Source organism: Pogona vitticeps, chromosome 2 (assembly GCF_051106095.1).
Source record: "Pogona vitticeps strain Pit_001003342236 chromosome 2, PviZW2.1, whole genome shotgun sequence".
Lineage (NCBI taxonomy): Eukaryota > Metazoa > Chordata > Lepidosauria > Squamata > Agamidae > Pogona > Pogona vitticeps.
The window spans coordinates 269,862,506-269,884,432 of NC_135784.1; the positions used below are offsets into that span (position 1 = coordinate 269,862,506).

Here is a 21,927-nt window from a genome sequence, read left to right on the forward strand (position 1 = left end):
AAAAAAGCCCTCTAGCCCCCATCTGATTTGCAAGCAAAAGCATAAGGGAAAGTAATGTCAAATGGTAGGAATTGTGAGGAAAAATATAAGGCATGATTCCAGAGTTACAGATTAAATATTTTAGTACAGTGGTGGCTCGCTTAGCGATTGCTTTGTTTAACGATGTATTCGCTTAGCGATGAGGTTTTTGGAGCGATCATGTGCTCCGTTTAGCAATGTTTCCAATGGGGGAATTTCATATAGCGATGTTTGGGACCTTGCTTCGCTTAATGATGACAGTTTAGGTCCCCCTGTTTCGCTTAGCGATGTTTTTGACAGCTCCATTTTCGCTATTTTTAAAAGGTGTTAAATTGTTTTAAAAGGGTTTGGAGTGCTTGAAATCGTTAGTGCACTTAATAAACCCTTTGTTAACCAAATTTGGCTTCGTTCTGACTCTTTTTGAATTTTTGGTGATTTTTTTTCTCCCCCATTGAAATGCATTGAAAAGGTTTCAATGCATTCCAATGGGGGAACTGCGTTTCGCTTAGCGATGTTTCCTATGGCGATTTTCGCTTAAGGACGGCAATCCGTTCCCATTGGAATGGATTATCCGGTTTTCAATGCATCTCTATGGGAAAATGGGTTTCGCTTAGTGATGTTTTCCCATAGCGATGAATTTTTTGGCACCAATTAAAATCGTTAAGTGATTTTATTAGTATTATTAGTAAATAGTCCAGTTTACCTTTCTTTGTCCAGTTAGTCCGTTTGTCACAGTGTTCTTGAATCACAGAGGACTTCGAGGTACTAAATTAAGTGCTTTGCATTGCCAAACTACTGGGCTTAGAGTAAATAATTAATGGGGTGGTGGCAGTGTGTTTTTGAGTTAAACTCCCTGGAGAGCCTGTCAGAGTAGAGTGTTGGGAGTAGAAAGCGGTCTCCATTAGACTTAATAGACCCTCTCCCTTTATCGTTTCCATGAGTTTCCCCATCTCAAGACAAGGATGCTCTTGTATGCTAGGGTATCTCTGCTACCAACCAACTACAATTTGCTAATGATTAAATTTGAGATAATGATTGATGTTTGTATGTATTCACGAAGGCGAATACATACAACTGATGTTTGTACTTTCCGCCTCTCTATGCCCTATCTCCCCACTGGCTACTCCTTCCCAACCAAACTTGTACAGTATATAATAAATGAGGCAATGCCCTGCACATCCGATGGAAATGGGCTGCAGCCTAGGACAGTGTACGACAAATAACACTCGCCAGTCTTTAAGGCGCCATCATATTCTTTGCTGTTTTTGCTTCAAAAGGCGAACAGAGCTATTCCCCCCAACCCCCAAAAAAACCCTCTAAAATAGGTTTCTTTATGTCTCGTTACAAGGAATACGCACCAATATTTTGCTTTGTTTTTTCTCAGTAAAATCCTTTCTACTAAATACGTATAAGAATATATAAATACTTTTAATCATTTCTAAAACCCCAACCAATACAATTGTTGTTTTGTTTCACTGCTGTGGGCTACAGTACTGGATAAGATGCCCAAGAGTGCTTGGAAAAGTTACTTTTTGGAGGAATATAACTGCCAAACCCCATAGACAGCATAGCTGTGTGAAATTCTGGGAACTGTAGTCCAAGAAAGTAACTTTCCCAATTACTGATTTGCAATAAATGCAACTATATCAATCTCCTGTACACATTTCCTTGGGTATAAGTTATATGACATGGACATCTGGGTGAGCAGTTCAGAGAGCTATATCATAACTCCCGAGATAAGTAAAAGTAGAAGGTTGTTATTTTCTTTTATTTTCTTGATATTATCTGAGCCCTCTTTCCAGAAAGTTAAGATTCGCAGCAAGCATAATCTCAATAAGTTTCTATCCTTCCTCTCCCTTTTTCTTTCCCAGCTTGCCCTTTCTTCAGACTAGTGTCTACTGAAGTTCCCAGATGCCTGGGGAAGATAAAATGAAACTGGACTCTCCCTCTCCAGAAATTCAGTGAGATTTAGAACATCAGAGTTTAGGAAAGTTTCCAGAAAGTTCAAGAAGTGAATGTTCTAGAATCAGTGGTTACTCTGGTGACTGTTAAGCATATTTACATCTTTTGCTTCCAACTTGTACAGTTTTTACTAGCATTTTCTGTTTATCCCACCTCTGCTGGTGACTTAAACAGAACTGTTTTATACGGCAACAGAGTTTGTAGACTTTCAGGATTGGTTCCTGTTTGTTAACTTACGATGGAAAGAAGATACCTCCTATTTGGATCTCTGAGGGCTTCAGACATGTATCTGGCTTAATACCAAAGTAGAATAACCACTCCCTCCAATTGCTGCAACTACTTCCACAATGTCAGATATTCTACTCTGTCTGGGAAGAAGCCTTGCAAGAAGAGAAACAACTCTGAGGTTTCAACACTGACAACACCTTTGGCCAAGTGTAAGCTACAGTATATTCTCCAAGGCTTTTACGGGCGGGATCCAGTGGTGGTTGCAGGTTTTTTGGGCTGTCTGGCCATGACCTTGAGGTTTTTCTTCCTAATCAGTCTCTGTGGCCGGCATCTTCAGAGGACAGGAGTCAGGACTCTGTCTGTGATCTGGTGCAACTGCACCAGAGTACAGACAAAGTTCTGACTCCAGTCCTCTGAAGATGCCAGCCACAGAGACTGGTGAAATGTTAGGAAGAACAACTTTCAGAACACAGCCAAATAGCCCAAGAAACCCATAACAACCATGTAAGCTACAGCCATCATTACTGCAAAGATCAACAATAGAAAGGAAAGGATGATATATATGTATGTTACCTATATTCAATGTGTCTCCTGCTTGAGAAGGCAGAACTACAAGTTAAAACATTCAACAGTGTATACTATACCAACCATTAAAGGGACAATTGATTGAAAGGGAACTGGTGATGATTTGATAACAAAGTACAACAGTGTAGAAACTTGTTTATTAAAATCTTGTTGTTTGGTGTAATAATTCATGCCTAGAGTAGGCTCATTGACTCAATGGAGCTTATGGAGGAGTTGGCTCCCCCCGATTCAATGGGCCTACTCTGTTGTCCCTTAATACACTAAGTAAAAGGATTTTAGCCATTATATCGTTGTTATCCTATGGTCGGACTTCTTCAGTCCAGCAATAGGAACAAGGTAAAGGTTCCCCTTGACATTTGGTCCAGGCGTGTCCGATTCTAGGACACGGTGCTCATCCCTGTCTCCAAGTCGTTGAGCCAGCATTTTGTCTGTAGACAGTTTCTGTGGTCACGTGGCCAGCGTGATTAGACATGGAAAGCCACTACCTTCCCACCGAGGTAGTACCTATTTATCTACTCACATTTTCATGCTTTCGAACTGGTAGGTTGGCAGGAGCTGGGACAAGCGACGGGAGCTCACTCCGTCGCGTGGATTCGATCTTATGACTGCTGGTCTTCTGACTTTGCAGCACAGAGGCTTCTGTGGTTTAACCTGCAGCGCCACCACGTCCCAAAGCTCTCCTTAAAATGCCAGAAATGTTGACTGATGTAGTTAGAGATCGTATGCATCACTTGTATGTAGACATAAACAAACTTGCATTGTGTGAGCATTCTTTCCCTGCACATGTCAAGAAGAGTTAGTTTTACCAGTAGTTTCAACTTGTCAATGAATAATGTTCATATTGATCTTCAGTGTGAGTCTAAATGATTACTATGATTTCATGCACTGCATCATAGAAAATGGCCAGGCAAATCTCCAGAAGACATTGTGTAAGAGGACTACAATGAATCAGTGGAGATGATACCCGTGGGGAGAATGTATATGTTATCCGGGGATTTCCAGATATGAAAAGAAAAGTAGTACTTCTCCAGAGCACACGGACTTACTGTCAATGTATTGCAGGTCTTCATGCCTACAATGGAAGAATATTTCAAGGAGCACACTGCTACCTAACAATTTTTCAAAAATGCCCTTTCAATTGTAAACAACAGAGCATCTGTTAACAGAAGAAGGAAGCAGGATTTGGGGCACTTGTTTGAGAAATACATATGAGAAATACATGCATGTCTCTATTATTATGTTTTGTGCTACTCCTAAAAGCATAAATGCTAATATTTTGGTAGCAATAGTGCAACCACTGATAATATTTTCACCTTTGCTACTGCTGCTACAGGATGGAGTAGCCCAGTTAATGTGTTATAGGAGGGGGGGGGGAAATCCCACAGTGCAGGGACATTTGAAAGATTTAAGACATCTATTGTGCAGTCATGAAATTCTTTGAGATACTAGGTAGACTTGCTTGATTTTACTAGTCAGAATTAACTCCCTATCTTTTTTACATGTAGCTGACTGGACAGCTCAATAGATTATCTCCCTGTAGAACCAGAGTTTGGGAATTTGATTCTCCACTGTCTCTTATGAGTAGAGCCAGCCTGTGTATCCTTGGGCAACCTGCACAGTCCCAGGATGCATTCCCCCACCCCAAAGAAGAGAATGGCAATGGCATTTTACTCATGTTCTGCTTGCAGGCTTCTTCCATTTCCAGCATGGAAATGGAATGCTGGATTACATGGGCCTTTTTCTGATACAATATAGCTCCCCTTGTATTCCTGTTGTCAAGAATGCCCCCCATGGGTATGACATAAATTTTGGATTCCATTGGATTTACTTGTTCTGATAGTTTTCTATCTCAGGCTATCTCAGAGAATTCAAAGGTGAGAAATGAGTACCTGAAGGGTGGGTTGGGAAGGCACACATTTAAGTCTTCAATTTGTGACAGGGAGACAAATGAGGGCAATTTTGCTGGGGTGGGGTTGCTGTTGAGCTGATTTTCTGAAATATGTTTTAACTTCAGTGGACATCCCAAAACATGCAGATTTTTTAAAAATAAAACCAATGTAAAATGAATGGATTTCTAAACTCCTCTCTCTTGGAAAGATATTTCAATATTTGTCAATTCACAATATTTCATTCCCAGTTCATCATGGAGAACACATTTGCTAAGCCACCTGCCTTTTAAAATTAACACTACCATGATTTACAGAGTGGGAGTTGTTGTCTTCCATATGAAAATCAGGAGAAAAGATTTCTATTTTAATGTTCCACTATTAAGTTACTTGAATTCTATGTTTACTTTCTAAGGGATGTTTCACGTGTGAACCCCCCCTTCATCTCTGAAACGGATATTTTATTCTGCATTGGAAAATCCGTATAGCCTGTATTATTTTTGCTGGGGCTCTCTTTCCTTCAGAATATCGAAATCATGGAAATACCAGCTCTGCAGCCAGTACACACACACACACACACACACACACACACACACATATGCAGAGAAAGGCAGTGAAAGAGTGCAAGAGAGAAAGAGTGAGCGGTCATGCTGCCCTTCACACATTACAGATTAATCTCCGAGTGTCAGGAAAAGCAATGTACTTAGCTTCTCTCATTTGCATCTTTGTGTAAAGAAAGATTTCAATATCACATATTTTTAGAAATTCAGTTAGGAAAAATGTCTGTTTGCCTCAGATATGCCTTACACTGCTATAAGCAGAACCAATGTTAATAGCAGAGTGCTTGCTATCTACTGGCTAAGATCGTATAAGGATAGTGACTTGGGAAGGCTCCATAGGAGAACACACACACACACACATACACAATCTGCAGCTGGGTTTAAATACAATGGTGGAAAGGATTGCCAGCCATGGACCTCTTAACGTTTACCAGTAAGATACAATTCTCCTATCCAAAGGCTATGATGTGGGCAAATGCTGAATGGCATATAATGATACAGGGTTATTCAAGTCTCAGAAGCTGGTGTGGTTTGCTGGAAATATGTCAGTACAAATGCCAGATGAAAAGACAAACAAAATTGCCCACAAACACATGGTTACTCATACTGTTCCTTGCCAGACAAAGCAACCGCACTGATATGGGCCAGCCTACTCTGAGTAAAATATAATGCCACAAATGTATGGCATATTTTCACATAAGCTTTGCTTTGCCAGCTGTAATCAGGAGCTTTAAAATTTAGGGTGCAATGCAAACACCATTGAAATCAACAGCAAAACTCTGAGAGATCTGAATGTTATCTAGAATTGCACAGGCGGACTTTATTTCAGTGGCATACTTCTGGCTGCTAGCAAGTCTGAACTGAAATACAGTATAAGCAATTGTTAATAATTCTGTCTTGGTGATTTCAGTGAAGGATTTCTAAAAATATCAAATAAAGGTGGGGCTGTGGGCGTGAGGATTGTGCAATACAGAGATGTAACGGAACAGGTGGAATGGGCCAGAGGCGGAAAGGAAGAAGAGTTGCTTTAAGGACACCGGGAATTCTCTAACTTGGGATCAAAGTAGCTGCATTCACATTCTGTATGGGGCTGGAAATGAGCACAGCAATACCTATATGGTCCCCTCTAAGGGCCGGCTGCTTTGCATTTTCTGGTGCAAGGAAGTCCCCCAAGCAATAGTTTCACCAGGCTTTTCAGCCGGCCATACTTTATTCCAAATACATCCATGTCAGAAACTATAGAAAAGCAATTAGTTCTGCCAATCCAGACTGGCATACCCAGAGGGTGGAAATTTACTTTTAAAAGGTAAGTCAATGCCATTGGAATACTCCTAAAAATAATTCATCACCACTGTAGTTTTAATTAAAAGTATATCTTACCATTTCTCAAAAGCAACTTAGCTAATCAGACTTTTTAAAAAAATTGAATACTACACACAGCTTGCAAATGGTAAAAAATGCACTTTTTCTTTTCCGCCTTGTTGCCTCAACACTTCCAGCAAGCCACGTGATAGCAGTATGAGACATTGTGCAAACCAGCATTTGAACAATGTAATATTCCTTCTTCATCTTTTAGCAAGATCATGTTCACATACTTGTAAAAGTAATATACAAGTTACAGTTAGACCAGAGGAACAATATCACTTGCTATTGGGGGAAAAGTTACTTACAAGTAGCTAGGTCTTTGTAACTAGTTACTTCTAAGCTCTAACTGTTGGCAAGAGGTTTGATTTCCCCTCAGAGAAGAGTGTGGCACTGAGTACAGCAGATCCAAAGAAACTGCTGTCTTGCCTGCAGGGAGCCCTATTCCAGAGCCTGACATTTGCTGCCACTAACAAAGGTATGACCAGTCATAGATTTTGGGTAGACAAAGGCCTTCCCCCTAACACCCACCCTAGTAGAGCCCTACTAGGGGGGACTCCCACCCCCTACTTCACAGGAAGGAAGGAAAGGAAAGCTATTTAAATAGGAAGGAAGTCCATCAAAATGTCTGGAATTGATTGCTTTAAGGTGTATGTCCTCATAGCTGGCCTTACTATTAGGTAAAATCAGGCAGTAGTTTCAGCAAGTAGATTAGGTGTATCACTAAAAAAAAGAGAGAAAGAGATCAGATTTTTAGGACGTTTTAGATTTTTGTTATTGTATTTTTCCATTACATGCAGAAGGAAGGACTTGTGAGTTTTGTGCTATGTGTCCAAAGAACCTGGCCAACACTGGGCACTCTCCTCCTTAAATTTGCTGGATGAGTGTGCCTATTCCTGCTCTGCCTCAGTATAATATCTTGGTTCAGCCCTTGGAACATTATGGGATACATACAAACATCTTGCAAAATCTTGGCAGGCCTGTCAAGATTTTGGATTAACAATCAGCCTGAAGAAAACACAAGTCATGGGCCAGAGCTCCCTCTATTACCATTTCTACACAAGAATTAAAGGCTGTTCATGATTTCGTGTACCTTGGCTCAATGATCTCTGACACTCTCTGTAGATGTTGAGCTGGATAAACGCATTGGCAAAGCAGCTACCACGTTCTCTAGACTCACAAAGAGAGTATAACTTAATAAAAAGCTGATGGCATATGCCAAGATCCAAGTCTATAGAGCCCGTTTCTTGAGCACACTCCTGTACTGCAGCGAGTCCTGGACCCTTTGTGCATGGCAAGATAGGAAGCTGAACATGTTCCATATACATTGTTTCCAATGCATTTTTGGTATCACCTGGCAGGACAAAGTTCCAAATAGAGTAGTCCTAGAACGAGCTGGAATTTTTAGCATGTATACATTACTGGAACAGCAACGTCTACATTGGCTTAGGCATGCCGTGAGAATGGCTGATGATTGGATTCCAAAAGATCTCTTGTATTGAAAACTAGTGCAGCGAAAGTGCCCCAGAGGGGGACCACAGCTACATTACAGGGATATCTGCAAGCGGGATCTGAAAGCCTTAGGAATGGATTTCAACAGATGGGAAACCTTGACATCTGAGCGTTCAGCCCGGAAGCAGGCATTGCATCACGGCCTCTCCCAATTTGAAGAGACACTTGTCCAGCAGGCCAAGGCAAAGAGGCTGTCCCAAAACCAGCAAAATCAGGGAGCTGGACGGGACAGATTGTATTTGTCTTCAGTGTGGAAGGGAATGTCACTCTTGAATTGGCGTTCTCAGCCACACTAGATACTGTTCCAAGACTCTATTCAGAGCACATTACCATAGTCTCTTGAGACTGAAGGATGCCTACCAAAAAACAAACAAACAAACAAAAAAACACCTTACTTATGTTTTACTCAACTCTCCCCTCCCTGGAAATCTCAGTGTCTGGTGTGCCTCCTTTACAAAATTGGCATGTCAGGCAAGGTTGTTTTGTGGCAAGAGTGGAACAAAATAGCCTTTCTCACCCTCTTCCTACTCTATGGTTCCATATGGATTTTGTGAGGAAAAGAACCTAGAATGTCTCTGTATCGATTTATGAAAAGTAGACTGATAAAGCCAATTCTATTAGCAACCTGAACAATTTGGCTTTAAGACTGGGCTGTGTGGTTGTGAAGAAAAACTGCTGCTCCATTCTCTTTTGACAGGAAATCCATGGTTCAGATGTGCAGTGATGTTCACACAGTCTCTGGCAAGTGTTTTTTTTCTCTTTTTTTTTCTTTTCCTTTTTATTTTTTTCCTCCTTTTTTGTCTTCTCAAACTGTTTAAAATAATCATTCTCATCAAATATTAACGGGCACCACTTTGTCCTGCTGGAAGCTAAAGGCAAACTGCCTCCTTCATTTACAAAGGTCTGAATTAAATATCAGATTACGCACATTGTTCAATCAGTTCCCATACAGAGATAGCATTTTTTTCCTGACAAAAGCATTCAAATTAATTGCCATAAAACACAAAGGCAGGACTATGAAAGGGTATGGTTGGAAAAGAATGCCCAGGGATGGCCTGTGATTTTTTTTTTTAAAAAAAACCCATCTAAAACAATTCCAAAATGATTAAATAGATGGTGAAAAAATTACTTCAAATAATGTTTTCAAATACTTTTTAAAGGCCAGCATTACCACTTGATTATGCTATTTTAACTTGTACTTAATTAAGTCATGGTCACCTAACATGAGACCATCTGACAGCATCCCATAGGATGGGATCCATCACCACGAGAAGTATTAAGATGGAACAATGTTATAACAAATGCCCCCAAATGTTCTCATCCTGGGTTCAAAGGGCCATATCAGCATATCAAGAACACTATGTTTAAACAATTTTCAATTGTTGAGAGATGTTTTTCATTTTCACAAGAGAGTGACAAGGCCAACTCTTTACAATCACCAGCAGTATTAGAAAAAAAATCTGTGTTTTTTTTTCTGCAACCCTCCCCCCCCCAAAAAAAAAAAACCAAGCAAACCTGCACAAAATGTTTTTGGCACAAAAACCACTTTTGTGACTTTTTGACAAAAAAGTCCCAGACTATACAAAATGCACAAAAACTCACCCAGATGGAAGGATTCTTCTTCTTCTTCTTCTTCTTCTTCTTCTTCTTCTTCTTCTTCTTCTTCTTCTTCTTCTTCTTCTTCAATGTTTCATTCTTAAATTCAAGAACAAAGTAAGTGGAGATTTACATCCCTAGACTGGGCTATTTTGACTTACTGATTCCATATTAGTTCTTATTTGTATAAGATCATGTGATTCTTCTAGGATTCGTTATATGTATCACTGATGGAGATTTATGACTCTGAAGCCCATGCAGGGAGGCAGTCACTTGTGCATATAAACAGCCTTCCATGAACACTGCACATGTGCATCCACAGCCAACACTCATTCCCATGCAAAAGGTGACCATGGAAATTACAGCAGGTACGAAATATAGCTGCCAGATTGATCATAGGACTTTCTAGATTCAACCATATCTCCTTGATCCTGGCACATCTGCAATGGCTTCCTATCTGCTTCCATACCCAATTCAAAGTGCTAGAATTAACTTATAAAACCATAAATGGTGTGGACCTTGGTACATGTGGGGACATCTCTCTCTAAGATCTACTACCTGGGCAATTCAATCATCTCAGGCAGTGTTGTTTCAGGTGGCCACCCTGAGGCAGGCCCAGAAAAGATCCACCAGGTACTGAACCTTTTCGGTGGTGGCCACAACATTATGGAATTCACTGCATGCAGATGTGCACCACGCTCTCTCCGTGCTGTCCTTCAGGAAGGAAATGAAAGCAGTGCTATTTAAACAGGCATTTGGGTACATTTTCCCCTCGTGAGAGACATTTAACCCATTTTGTTTAAATTTCAATTGATTTGTTTCACCCTCTTGGGGGGGGTTCATTATGTGTGATCAGTTTATGTTTATGATGCTTGACTTGTTCTTTTGTTATTATTTTTATCTTAAGCATTATTTTGTGCTTAATGCTGTCTTATTTGTGCTTCTGTAAGTTGCCCAGAGTAGTAGTTCGCCGCTAGATGGGCAGGAGGTAATTCCAATAAATAAAAGCCATGTTGAATTAACAATCTGCCAGGACTGATCCAAGATGTTTTGGTGCTTTTTGTCCCATTTATAAAAGCCAAATGGACTGGCAGTCAAAGCATTTTTCAGTGTCAGTGATGAGTCAGGGCAAGCTGCATAGCACACCAGTCATCTCCTCCAACACTCTGCTGTTGCTTCCCAGCATCTACTGTCTGAGGCCTTTCAATACATCTAAATGGTAGGGTCAACCTTTCTAGCTGCATCCTTTAATCTGAAAGGGAATGTGTACCTGAGATCACAGGCTGCCTACAACTATGGCTGGATCAAAGCAGGATATTCCCTCATAGAGGCTTCATGCCATCATACTGACATTATATCTGTGTGGGAAGAACTGAGAAGCAGGCATTGCTGATAACAGGGAATAACACACATCAGAATGGTTATCACTTCTCTGCTTCTACAAGGCATATGATCTTAAGTGGTTTCTTTCTTTTAAGCTTCATCACCCTTTCTGATTAATTTTGAGCATCCAGTGCTAATGTACTCTGTCTCTGCTTTCAAGCAGTCACTTAAAAATAACTTCAAATTATACGTAATCCTGTTTTGCTTTGCCACACTTCAAGAGCAAAATGTATAGCAGCTCTACAATTAAAGTGCCATTTTTCTCTCTGCCACATGAAGAGATACCATGGATCTTCAATTGCCACTGAAATGCCTCTGTAAAGTGTGCAATCCTTTGCACAAAAGATCACTATGAAAGCAAGAACGTTAACCACAGCCAATAAATAATTCATGAACAGGGTGTTTGAACTAGTGTGTGCACGCATGCACACACACACGTACACACACTTTTTAAAATTTGCTGTTTTAACTGAGCAAAGGCAATGCAGAAAGATAATGTTGTGGATTAATTAATGCCACACTGAGAGGAAAGAAGATTCATGTTTCTACAGTGGGCATCCTTCTTGATGGAGGCAACTATTCTTTTTTGCATCATGACTAGAGATGGGGACAAATTAAAAAAAGGTGATTCGTTTTGATCCATTATTCGTCAAGGATAACAGATCAATGAATACAAATATATGAATATTCTTCAACGAGTTGACGAATCAATCCATTGATTTGCCTGCATTCTAAAAAGCTATAACACTGCCCCCCCCCCAGAGACTGGAGCCAAGACGCCACATTGGGTACCCAGGCATGCGCAGTCTGATGCTGCAGGTGGTAGTTTTGATCCAGAGATAGCTGTAGCAGCCGAACAGGACACCAAATTTGCAGGGAAGTATCCTCAGACAGTTTTCTACTCTTGAATATTTGGTGAACATTGGATCATTGTTATATAGTCACAAAGAGGACACCCCTCAGGAAAGCTCCCCCCAGGTACTTAGAGAATCTGAAATCACAACGGAGCTTCCTATGTCTTTCCCCAGCACACCTGCCAACTTTGGTGAAGATTCTAACATTCGAGTTATTCACCCACAAATTGGGTCCCCCCAGGAGAGTTTACCACATGGCACAGAAACTCATTCTGCCTACAGTCAGAAGCAGATAGGCAGACACACACACACACACATAGCCAGCCACCCCAATAGCCTACTTCCACACACTCCTCCTTTCCCTACCTTAACCCCCACCCCACTCCCACCAACACCCCCTTACCTTAATAGCTGCTGCTGAGGCCTTCCATCAGGCCTTCGCAGCCACAGCGTGTAAAATGGGAGACTGGCTGCCCTTTGCAAAGATGGCGGTGGTGGCTTCATTTAGGGTAAGGAAACTGCAGCTGCCATCTTTGCAAAGGGCAGCCTGTATTCCCTTAAGACAGGCTAAGGCAGGGGTCTCAAACATGTGGCCTTGGGGGCATTTGTGGCCCACCAGATGATAGTTTGTGGCCCCCACCTTGCCGGCCCCCCCTGAAGTGCCCACGCATCCTCTGCTATCAAGAGTCAAAAAAACCCTTGTCTCGCTCGCTAGCTCTCTCCCAACTGCAGGCTGAAGTTCCGGATGGAGGGTGCAAGAGGCGCTGTCTTGGGAGAGAGCCAGTGAGCAAGGTGTGCTGCCAGCCCTTTTCCCTGAGCACCCAAGCCGCCGCCGAGCAATACCTGAGAGCAGAGTTCACTCCCGGCCCCTCCTCAAAGAGTGCCTTCAAGCCACCAACAGCAGTTGCCACCGCCACCACCTCTTCCAGACAAGCAGCTCTCTGGCTCTCTTTCTCTCTCAGCACCCCCAGCACCAGCCCAGCCAGTGGCTGCCTCAGTGCCTGGTGGTGCTTCCTCCTCCTCCATCCTGCTTCAGCTGCCTCAGCTCTGGAGGCTGCCTGGGCTCGCCTCGCAAAGTTTGCTCCTCTGTCATGGTGGGAGTAGCTGCTGCTAGTGAGTGTGCCTTTTTTTGAAGGAGGCCTTCAGAGGAAGGATGCCAGACCTCCATATGTGTATGTGTTTGTGTGCGTGTGTGTATGCGCGTGTGTGCACCTGTGGAGCCCCCTGCCCCATTCTGTTTAATTTCACAGGAGCTGCTAGGGGCTTTTCTCCTTTGGCAAGGCGATTCTGTGAGGTTTTTTTTAAAAAAAATTATGTCATGCCCTAGGCACTAGGCAGTCGCTGGCGCTCCCTCCCTTCTCCGCTTCTTCATCCTACTTCTGGTGGTGGTGGTGGTAGTGAAGAAGGAGCCGGAGGGGGGTTGTGGCTGGCAATGAGGGCTCGTGCGCCCCTCCTCCTCCTCCTCCTCCTCCTCCTCCTCCTCCTCCTCCTCGGAGCCCCAGAAGGCCTAAGGAAACTCCTGGGCGGCTTCCTCAGGCTCTTGCTCCGCTTGGCAGAAAATTTGATGCAGCCTAGCCTCACCCAGACTCTGCCTCCAGCGGCCTCCAGGTAAATTAAGCTTGAGACCCCTGGGCTAAGGGAATCCAGGCTGCCCTTTGCAAAGATGGCAGCTGCAGCTTCCCTACCCTAAATGAAGCTACAGCTGCCATCTTTGCAAAGGGCAGCCAGTTTCCATTTTTACATGCATGTGTCCAAGCCCAGAAGACCCCCAGCAGCAGTGATTAAGGTAAGAGGGTGTTGGTGGGAGTGGGGTGGCGTGGGGCCTAAGGTAGGGAAAGGAAGGGGGTTGGGTAGGCTGTGGCATTGGGTGGCTATGTGGGGTGGTGGCTGCCTTTCTGCCGCTGATCAGCTGATTGGCAGCCGGTAGGCAGAATGCTGTATTATTTTGTTTTGTTTTTTAATACAAAGCCTTTTATTTGGGCACAGAACCAGTTAGAGGGCACATGTACATCTCTTACTATTAGCAAGATTCATGCACTATAATTATCAAGTTATCTTTCTCTTCTCACTCCTCCTTTATGATAATGCAAAAAAGACTGGGTTCAAAATATAGGTGTGCACAAGAGCTCCTTTGAAATTCTCCAGAATATCTCCAGATTTGCCAAGAAATATCTCAGAAGTAGAGCTCGTCATTAGCAGTAGTTGTAGTGGAGCACTGCTGTTTCTCCACACCAACGTATTTTTGGTTTTTTGTACTCGATGCATTCATTGGTGCTGTATTCCAACAATTCCAACTCTTTTCATAATAGGGTTCAAACTGGTTTGTTATACACTGATCTCTCCTCACATAATGTCTTGTTGGGCCTATATTCTTATGTTTCACTCAGGGTTTGGCTGTAGTGATTATAGTGGTGCCTCACTTAACGGCGATAATCTCTTCCAGGAAAATCGCTGTTAAGTGAAAACATTGTAATGCGAAAAAACCATTGAAATGCATTGAAACCCCTTCAGTCCGTTACAATGGGATCAAAACTCATTGTCCAGCGAAGATCCTCCATAGGGCAGCCATTTTTGCTGCCTGTCTTGCGAGGAATCCGTCCCAGAAAACAGCGGGGAGCCATTTTCTTTACCCGGTGGCCATTTTGAAATCGCCAATCAGCTGTTTAAAAAACGTTGTTTTGCAAAGAATTGGTTCCCGAAGCAGGGAACCGATCATCGCAAAGCGAAAAAAACCCCATTTGGACCATCGTTTTGTGATCGCAATTGCAATTGCAAAAAGATCATCATAATGCAGTTTCATCGTAATGCGGGGCAATCGTAAAGCGAGGCACCACTGTATATGGTACATGGGAAGCCACCTTTTACTGATTATTGGTCTGTCGTTTTGTCTAAAATGACTGGCAGCAGTTGCCAGGATTTCAGAATGGTGCAACTGTCCAAGAATCCCAGGGACTGGACCTTGGATTTTCAAAGTTTGTGTTATAGCATGTTGCCATGAAATTTCTTCTACCTGCTCATCTTCTAAAATCCTAACAGAGTTCACCAAGGCCAAGCTTCACACAGCCAAAAGGTTATGGCTCTAGAAATCTGTACACATGGCTTCTTTTCCACCCACATCCTAATTCATCAGGGCACTGTGTTCCTATAAAATTGCATTTCAAAACATGAATAATAAGGACCAAACAATGAAGGATCCATTAAAAACTACGATATAACCCTCTTCTAACCCCCTCACATTTCACCTGTTCAGAATGTTGGTTTTGCTGGTGAGGTCCCTTTCTGTGCTCGGAGCCGGGCCTGGTTACAGAGATTCCAAAGGTCACAGAAAGGCCAAACTGAACACTTTGGCTGATAATCTCTTGTGTCGTCTTAATACATTAGACACCGAATGATCTGCAGTCCAGAGGCTATCCACTGGAGCCAAGGCACCACATTGGGTACCCCAGCATGCGCAGTCTGAAGCTACAGGTGGTAGTCTTGACCCAGAATTAGCTGTAGCAGCTGAACAGAAGCCAGCAACCTCTGGAATTCCAGGTGAGTTGACACTAGCAACAGACACCTTTAGGGATGCTGTAACCTGGCCTTGGCTGGGTGCAGAGCAGATGGGTATGTCACTGTTCACTTCACACCAATTCATACATGGCCTTGGAATGCAGTCACCTCAAGCACCACCAGGTCCCCCAATTGGATGGATTCCGCCTTATCCACAGGTGTCTCATCCTACGCCTTTAGGGGTTATACCAGGGGTTGGTGTATGGCCATACCCTTCTGTCCCAGGTACAGGTTACAATTCTGTGCCTCTCAAGGCTTTACCGATTTGGAGATTATTCCATGCCATTAGGGAATCACCTGACCCCAGCAACTAATGAAAAAATTTGAAGGGACAACTATATTGATGTTTTCGAGGTTTTAAACAGAAAAGTGGACAATAAGGAATTGGAAAAAGGGTATGAAAAAGAAAAAGAAAGACTCCGGAGGTGCAAACCTGAGTGCAGTTGAGCTAATTGGCTACCAGGTTTTCTGATTTACCAGGCTGTAATAATAAGGGCCCAGCCTTGGAGGGCTTTATCTTTGGCTCAATATTTGGACCTAATATATAGGGCTCACTGGGGGGGGCAATGTGTAGCCTGCATAACAAACTTGTAAACCTCCCAGAGAGTGCTTGAAGCGCTATGGGGCAGTATATAAGCAGCACACTTTGCTTTTTGCTTTTAGTAATATTCTTTGGAGCCCTTAGAATAAGCAAGGCAGTAGCAATGAGCAAGTCGGACACATCACTAACGGCCTTGCAGAGACAGGACATCCTCATTGAGAATGAGATCCTATTGATACATATACAACAGTCAAAGGCTGATTAGAGAGGGAAAGGAGTGCATATTGTGTTAGGCAGATGTTCAATAAATAGCATATGCCCCGTTTTGCCAATGGAGGCATATTTGACCTCTAGGAATCAACATCCAGGCTATCTCTTCATGCACAACAATGGATCACCGTTGACCAAATTCCAATTTTGGAAATTAACGGACAAGGCGCTACAGCAGTCTGGCATAGTGGGGTTATGCTTTGGCACTCATTCATTTAGGATAGGAGCAGCCTCGACAGCTGCTGCTCTTGGCAATGGCTTGGAAGATATTAAACGGTTATGACACTGGAATTCCAGCTGTTACAGGTGTTACATTTGTGTTCTCCCTTTTGTTTAGGTTTGTCGCTGGCCTTGTTTCTTTTGTTGCAGGTGCAGAGGTTTTGAAGAAGAGGCTCCGCATCTTGATAGTTGGGCACAGCTTTATCTTCTGGGCAGCGAGCCATGCTGCGAAATCACCGTGGGGGAGCAACTTAGGCCTTGGGGCCTCAGCCCAACTGGAGTGGTTTGGGAAGAGGGGTATGTAGTGGGATGTGTTCCTACATGCAGTGCCTCACGGTCCTCATAGCTGTCCCCCCGATGTGTTAGTTGTTCATCTTGGTGGTAATGACTTAGCTAAGCATAGCGGAAAGTTGTTAGATATTATACACAATTTGCATCTGTTGAAAACTGAGCACCCTTCAATGATCATTCTGTGGTCCACAATAATACCTAGAGCACAGTGGCACACAGATTGCCCATCACAGTGCATCAATACAGCCTGCAGATGAGTCAACTGGGAAGTTTGCCGGGCTGTCGAAAGGTACAGTTATTGGACACCACAACATTAGTTTGAATAAGCCGGAGCTTTACAGGCATGATGGGGTGCATCTCTCACACCAGGAAATGGAGTTATTCATTCACAATATTCAGAGGGGCCTGCTTTCAGTTATTAATAGTTTGGGCGGGCAAGGGACTTAGTCATGCTAGTCCCTTTGCCGTGGCGGGTAGTGCAGTAGGAAGTTAGATTGGTGAGTCCTAGTAAGAGCACAGGAAGGTTATAGATCACCCGATCTCCCAGCACTGCAGATTGTGAGATTACAGCATGCGGGGGGGGGGAGGGTGCACTGGTGCCTCGCACTGACCAAGAGCCACCAAACATGTGGGGGCTTGAGGCCCAGGTGAGGTCAGCTGGGGTTGCGCTGTCTTGGCAACCATGCAGCCTCAGGGCAGAGGACTCACCCGCATTGGCAAAGGGTCCCGGGAGACCCAGCTATTCCTTTCCACACTACAGCAGCCCCCTCTTCTTTGTTATAGTTCAATAATGCGTGGCCCTGGTTTAACCCAACTATCTTGTCTCGCGTCATTATTCCGGATGGAGTGGCAAAGGTAAAGGATGGCTGACTGGGCAAATGATAGCAGAAAAGACTTTTATAGGGCCAAATGTTTTACTGATAAACAATGAAAAATCAAAAAACAAAGTGTGCTGCTTATATACTGTCCCATAGAGCTTAAAGCACTCTCTGGGCAGTTTACAAGTTAATTATGCAGGCTAAAGATTGTTTGCCCACCCCAGCGAGCTGGGCATTTCATTTCATTGACTTCAGAAGGATAGAAGGCTGAATCAATCTTGAGCCGGCTTACCTGGGATTGAACCCCGGGTCCTGAGCACAGTTTTGGCTGCAGTACAGCAGTTTAACCACTGCACCACAAGGCTCTTGTCTCAATGAAGAACAGTGTATGAGGATAAAAGGAGCACTACCCTGTCATAAGCTCAGAATATCATGTGCCAGTCTACTCCTTGTTTGCCTGTCTGGCTAGCTTATGTATCTGTCCGTGTGGGAGTGAGGCTCTGTCTGAGCCTGAAAGCCTCCGTGTGCATGTTTGTATGAAATCTGACTTCTGTTCTTGGTTTGGCCTGCCACCCCTGGCTGCACTCATTACTGGATTCTGTGTCTTCCACCTCACCAGTCATCATGGGCATCAGTAGCTACTGGCTTGTAACATTTCTGTCCATTTCATGGGACATAGTGGAAGGAAACAAACGGAAAGGAAAATAGTATTCAGTTCATTCACAAAAATGGCTTTAATTTGCCACCAGGGCACTCAAAATAAACTTGGGGGGAATTGGCCTACTTGACATAATTTCTGAACCCAGTAAAGAACTTGTGGTGGCTAGCAAACCTTCTTCCCATCCTCACCCCCCCCCAGTTAAGTCAGGTTTAATGAAAGGTGAGCAGATACAGAAAAGTGACAAGGGTAGAACAGAAAAGAACACATTGTTAAATAAGGCTACTGTGATGGCCCAGTCCAATATTCAGCTCAAGATTCCTTATTCTGTCCCTTGGCCATTTTCTCCACAAGAGCTGAATGCCAAAGGGTCTGTTGATCCCTTCTTCCCAGATTCATGCAGCTAGAGAGGCTTGGGTAGTATTTGTCCTTTGTTATGCACCTTAGCCAGTCACCTCAGGACCCAGGCAATGGATGCCTTAATCTTCTTTCCCTTGCAGGGCGAAGAACTGCCGACCTTTTGGCAGACTTCATTCTTCCACCGTGGACTTCAGCTGCTCCTTCCCATTTGCCTGAATCTTGGCTCCTACGTGGGAGGCAGCAGCTGAGGTGCTTAAGACAAGAATGCTTCCAGAGCAGCTGCTGTACTTGATGCTAGGAATGAGGGGTTTAATAAGCTCTCTTCTCCAGCATCTTAGACCTGAGCATGAGGATGAGTTAAGGGAGAGTGACAATGTTGCTGGCTCTCTGGCTCTAGCGCACTTGGGCATTTTTGTTCAGTTTTGAGCCAAAGGTGTCCCAAGTATGTGATTTGCACATTTTGATAAATTCCTCAAAAATGACCTGAAGCAAAAACTTTCCGCTATTTGCACCAACCAAAAGAACATGGTGCAATTATTCCCAGGATGGAGAGGGCCATATGTTCCCAGAAATGGGAAATGTTACTATAAATTACCGTGATTCAAAGGGGTGTTCTGGGAGTTTCATTCGAAAAAGTAATATTCCCCATCTTTTGTTGCTCTTTCTTAACAAACAGACACAAAATATGAAGAGCCTCTCAGAAAAGAGATGATGATATCTCTAAATCACTACTATCATACTTGAATAGAAAAGTCTTCAAATCCATACTTCTAAAGGTTAAGGACTGAGAATCCTGGACTTAAATGGGTGTGATTCTTACTTTTACCAGTCTCACATTTCAGTGCTCTTAATCTTAGATCCTTTCCACCCTGAATGTGGAGAAATTGGTGGATTAGGGAAAATTCCTATTAGAAACAAAACAAAATTAAATTCTTCTCCATCCCTATCTTGTCAATTAGGTTTACTTACTTTTCACACAGCCTTATTGTTACTTGTTTTTAGATAGATAGATAGATAGATAGACAGACAGACAGACAGACAGACAGACAGACAGACAGACAGATAGATAGATAGATAGATAGATAGATAGATAGATAGATAGATAGATAGATAGATAGATAGATAGATAGATAGATAGATAGATAGATAGATAGATAGATAGATAGATAGATAGATAGATAGATATGCTGTCCTTTATGTACTGTTGTAAATGTACCCATTTCTTTTCAGACAACTAAACTGCTGGATTAAATGCACTCAATGGCACCCTTTTTAATTACAAATTCTTGAGGACTTTAGCAAATCTACAAGAAAAGATGAGCTTACATAGGTAAATAACGAAAACAAAATTGAGAAAAAAGTACACTTAGGAGCAAACATGATTAAAGAACCAATCATTTTGGCTTCAAATCCCTAGAAGAAGAAGCAGGACAGTAGCTATGGGATATATCTGAGTTTAACAAGTGAGCTTCTAAGGACTGCCATTCTTTCATACCAAGCAGGCAGGAAGGGAATGAAACCTTACGTGTTGCAATTCTTCTGAAAGCAGCCCTTAATGCTGACGGTGAGCATGATGAGCGATTACAGCAGCCGGGCATAGGAGGGATCTGCAACCGTGCAAAACCACTGTAAAGTGGCTACATACAAAGCTTTTCAAACTCTAAATGAAAAGCAAATGTGCTGACCAAAAAGTATGCTCAAACAAGAGTGTATTCTTCACAGAACCATAAAAGTCTGTTCCTTATATTCGAAACAGAGTGAAGTAGTTACACAAGTGTCTATTTTACAAGGATTGTAAACATGTACAAATGTTTGTAACCTTATTTTTAAATTGTTTAAGTTTTTAATGAGTCTTCTGCTACATTTTCAGCTTTAAAAAAATCAGTTTGTTACAGTAAGAATCCAAGGGAGGGCGAAGTACCATATAGAAATATTGCATCTTTTATTCCTCCCTTTCTAATGGATCATGTTTTGTAAACTGAGGCTTCAGAGGAGCTTGCTGCCATTAAATCACAGCGTAGTTGGAATCAACTGATCTCTACCAGTAAAACTCATGATCAAAACAGTCTATTTAGAGATGCTCTGAAAGGTGAAAGCTAAAACAAGGACACCCCTGGTCATCAGAAAATCATAAAACTGTTCTGACTTAATCACTGCTTCACACAGTTATCATCCTATCCTTGGAATGCCTCACCTTTCTCTCTTCCTGATTATTGTTCAGAAAATACTTCTTGGATCAGAGCAAACAGTTCTCTAACCAGTTGCTTGTTTCATACCCAAGATGTTTACTTAAAAATGGAAGACCAACATGTCTATGGGCCATAGAAACGAGTATAGTACTGCCTGTATAACTGAACACAGTAACAGCAAAATCATCCTGTAGTGCACTGTTTTCCACTGCTAATATTATATTCCATTTAGGTCCATGGGATTTAGTAACGTGTGTAGACTTGCACTGTTAGTTTTCTTTGCAACCTGTTATCCTGAATGAAATCCATTAGATGGAGTTCGTTGAGTTTACATATCTTATTTTTAGATACTCAGAGTGGTGTGGATAAAATGACAGACCAAGACTAAGGAGACCTGGGTTTAAATCCCTGCCCAAGCATGGAAATGACTGACACCAGTAAAACTACTCCTTAAATAGCTCACTTACCGTATTTTTCGCACCATAAGACGCACTTTTTTCCCACAAAACAGGGGGGTGGAAAGTCTGTGCGTCTTATGGAGCGAAGAAAACAGATATTTGCCTGTTTTCTTCTCCTAAAAAATTGGTGCGTCTTATGGAAAGGTGCGTCTTATGGAGCGAAAAATACGGGTACCTTAAAAACAATGTTAGGGTCATTATAAGTTGTATGTGACTTGTCAGTGTACACACACACACACACACACACACACACACACACACACACACACACCTCTTATTCTAGCTATCTTGCTACTTCTCCAATAGCTTTCAATTCCATCTTTATTAGCTGACGATAAATAAAATTATCTAGAAGAAAGTGGTTCCATTGCATCTTCTCTGGTTTTCATAAATCCATCTCAACATGAATTTCATTAATTCAAAACAATGTTATTCTGGATTCACTGTCTTCCTTTTTTCATTCTAGAAACTGCAGGAGACATTTGGAAGCAATGGTCAAAATTTGCAAGATGTTTCTTTTTCACATGACAGACTGAAATGAATAGGTGCAATGAGCATGCAGTGTGGGTGCTGTTCATTTCTATGAAGCATGTACTAAAGTAACTATACATAACAAAGTGTTACA

General features: G+C 42.5%; 1 protein-coding gene across 2 annotated transcripts in view; it reads left to right on the forward strand.

Moving 5' to 3' along the window:
* The window catches only part of LOC140704941 (uncharacterized), a 54,977-nt gene that overhangs the window by 23,338 nt on the left and 9,712 nt on the right, over positions 1 to 21,927 (forward strand). Inside the window, exons 2-3 of one of the 2 annotated variants that reach the window (XM_078386371.1) lie at positions 15,328 to 15,480; positions 16,647 to 16,825. The gene's annotated coding sequence lies outside the window, so the exon portion shown is untranslated. Of the gene's footprint in view, positions 1 to 1,889; positions 10,696 to 15,327; positions 15,481 to 16,646; positions 16,826 to 21,927 lie in introns of those variants that run through there. The other variant, XM_078386372.1, reaches the window with a different exon arrangement.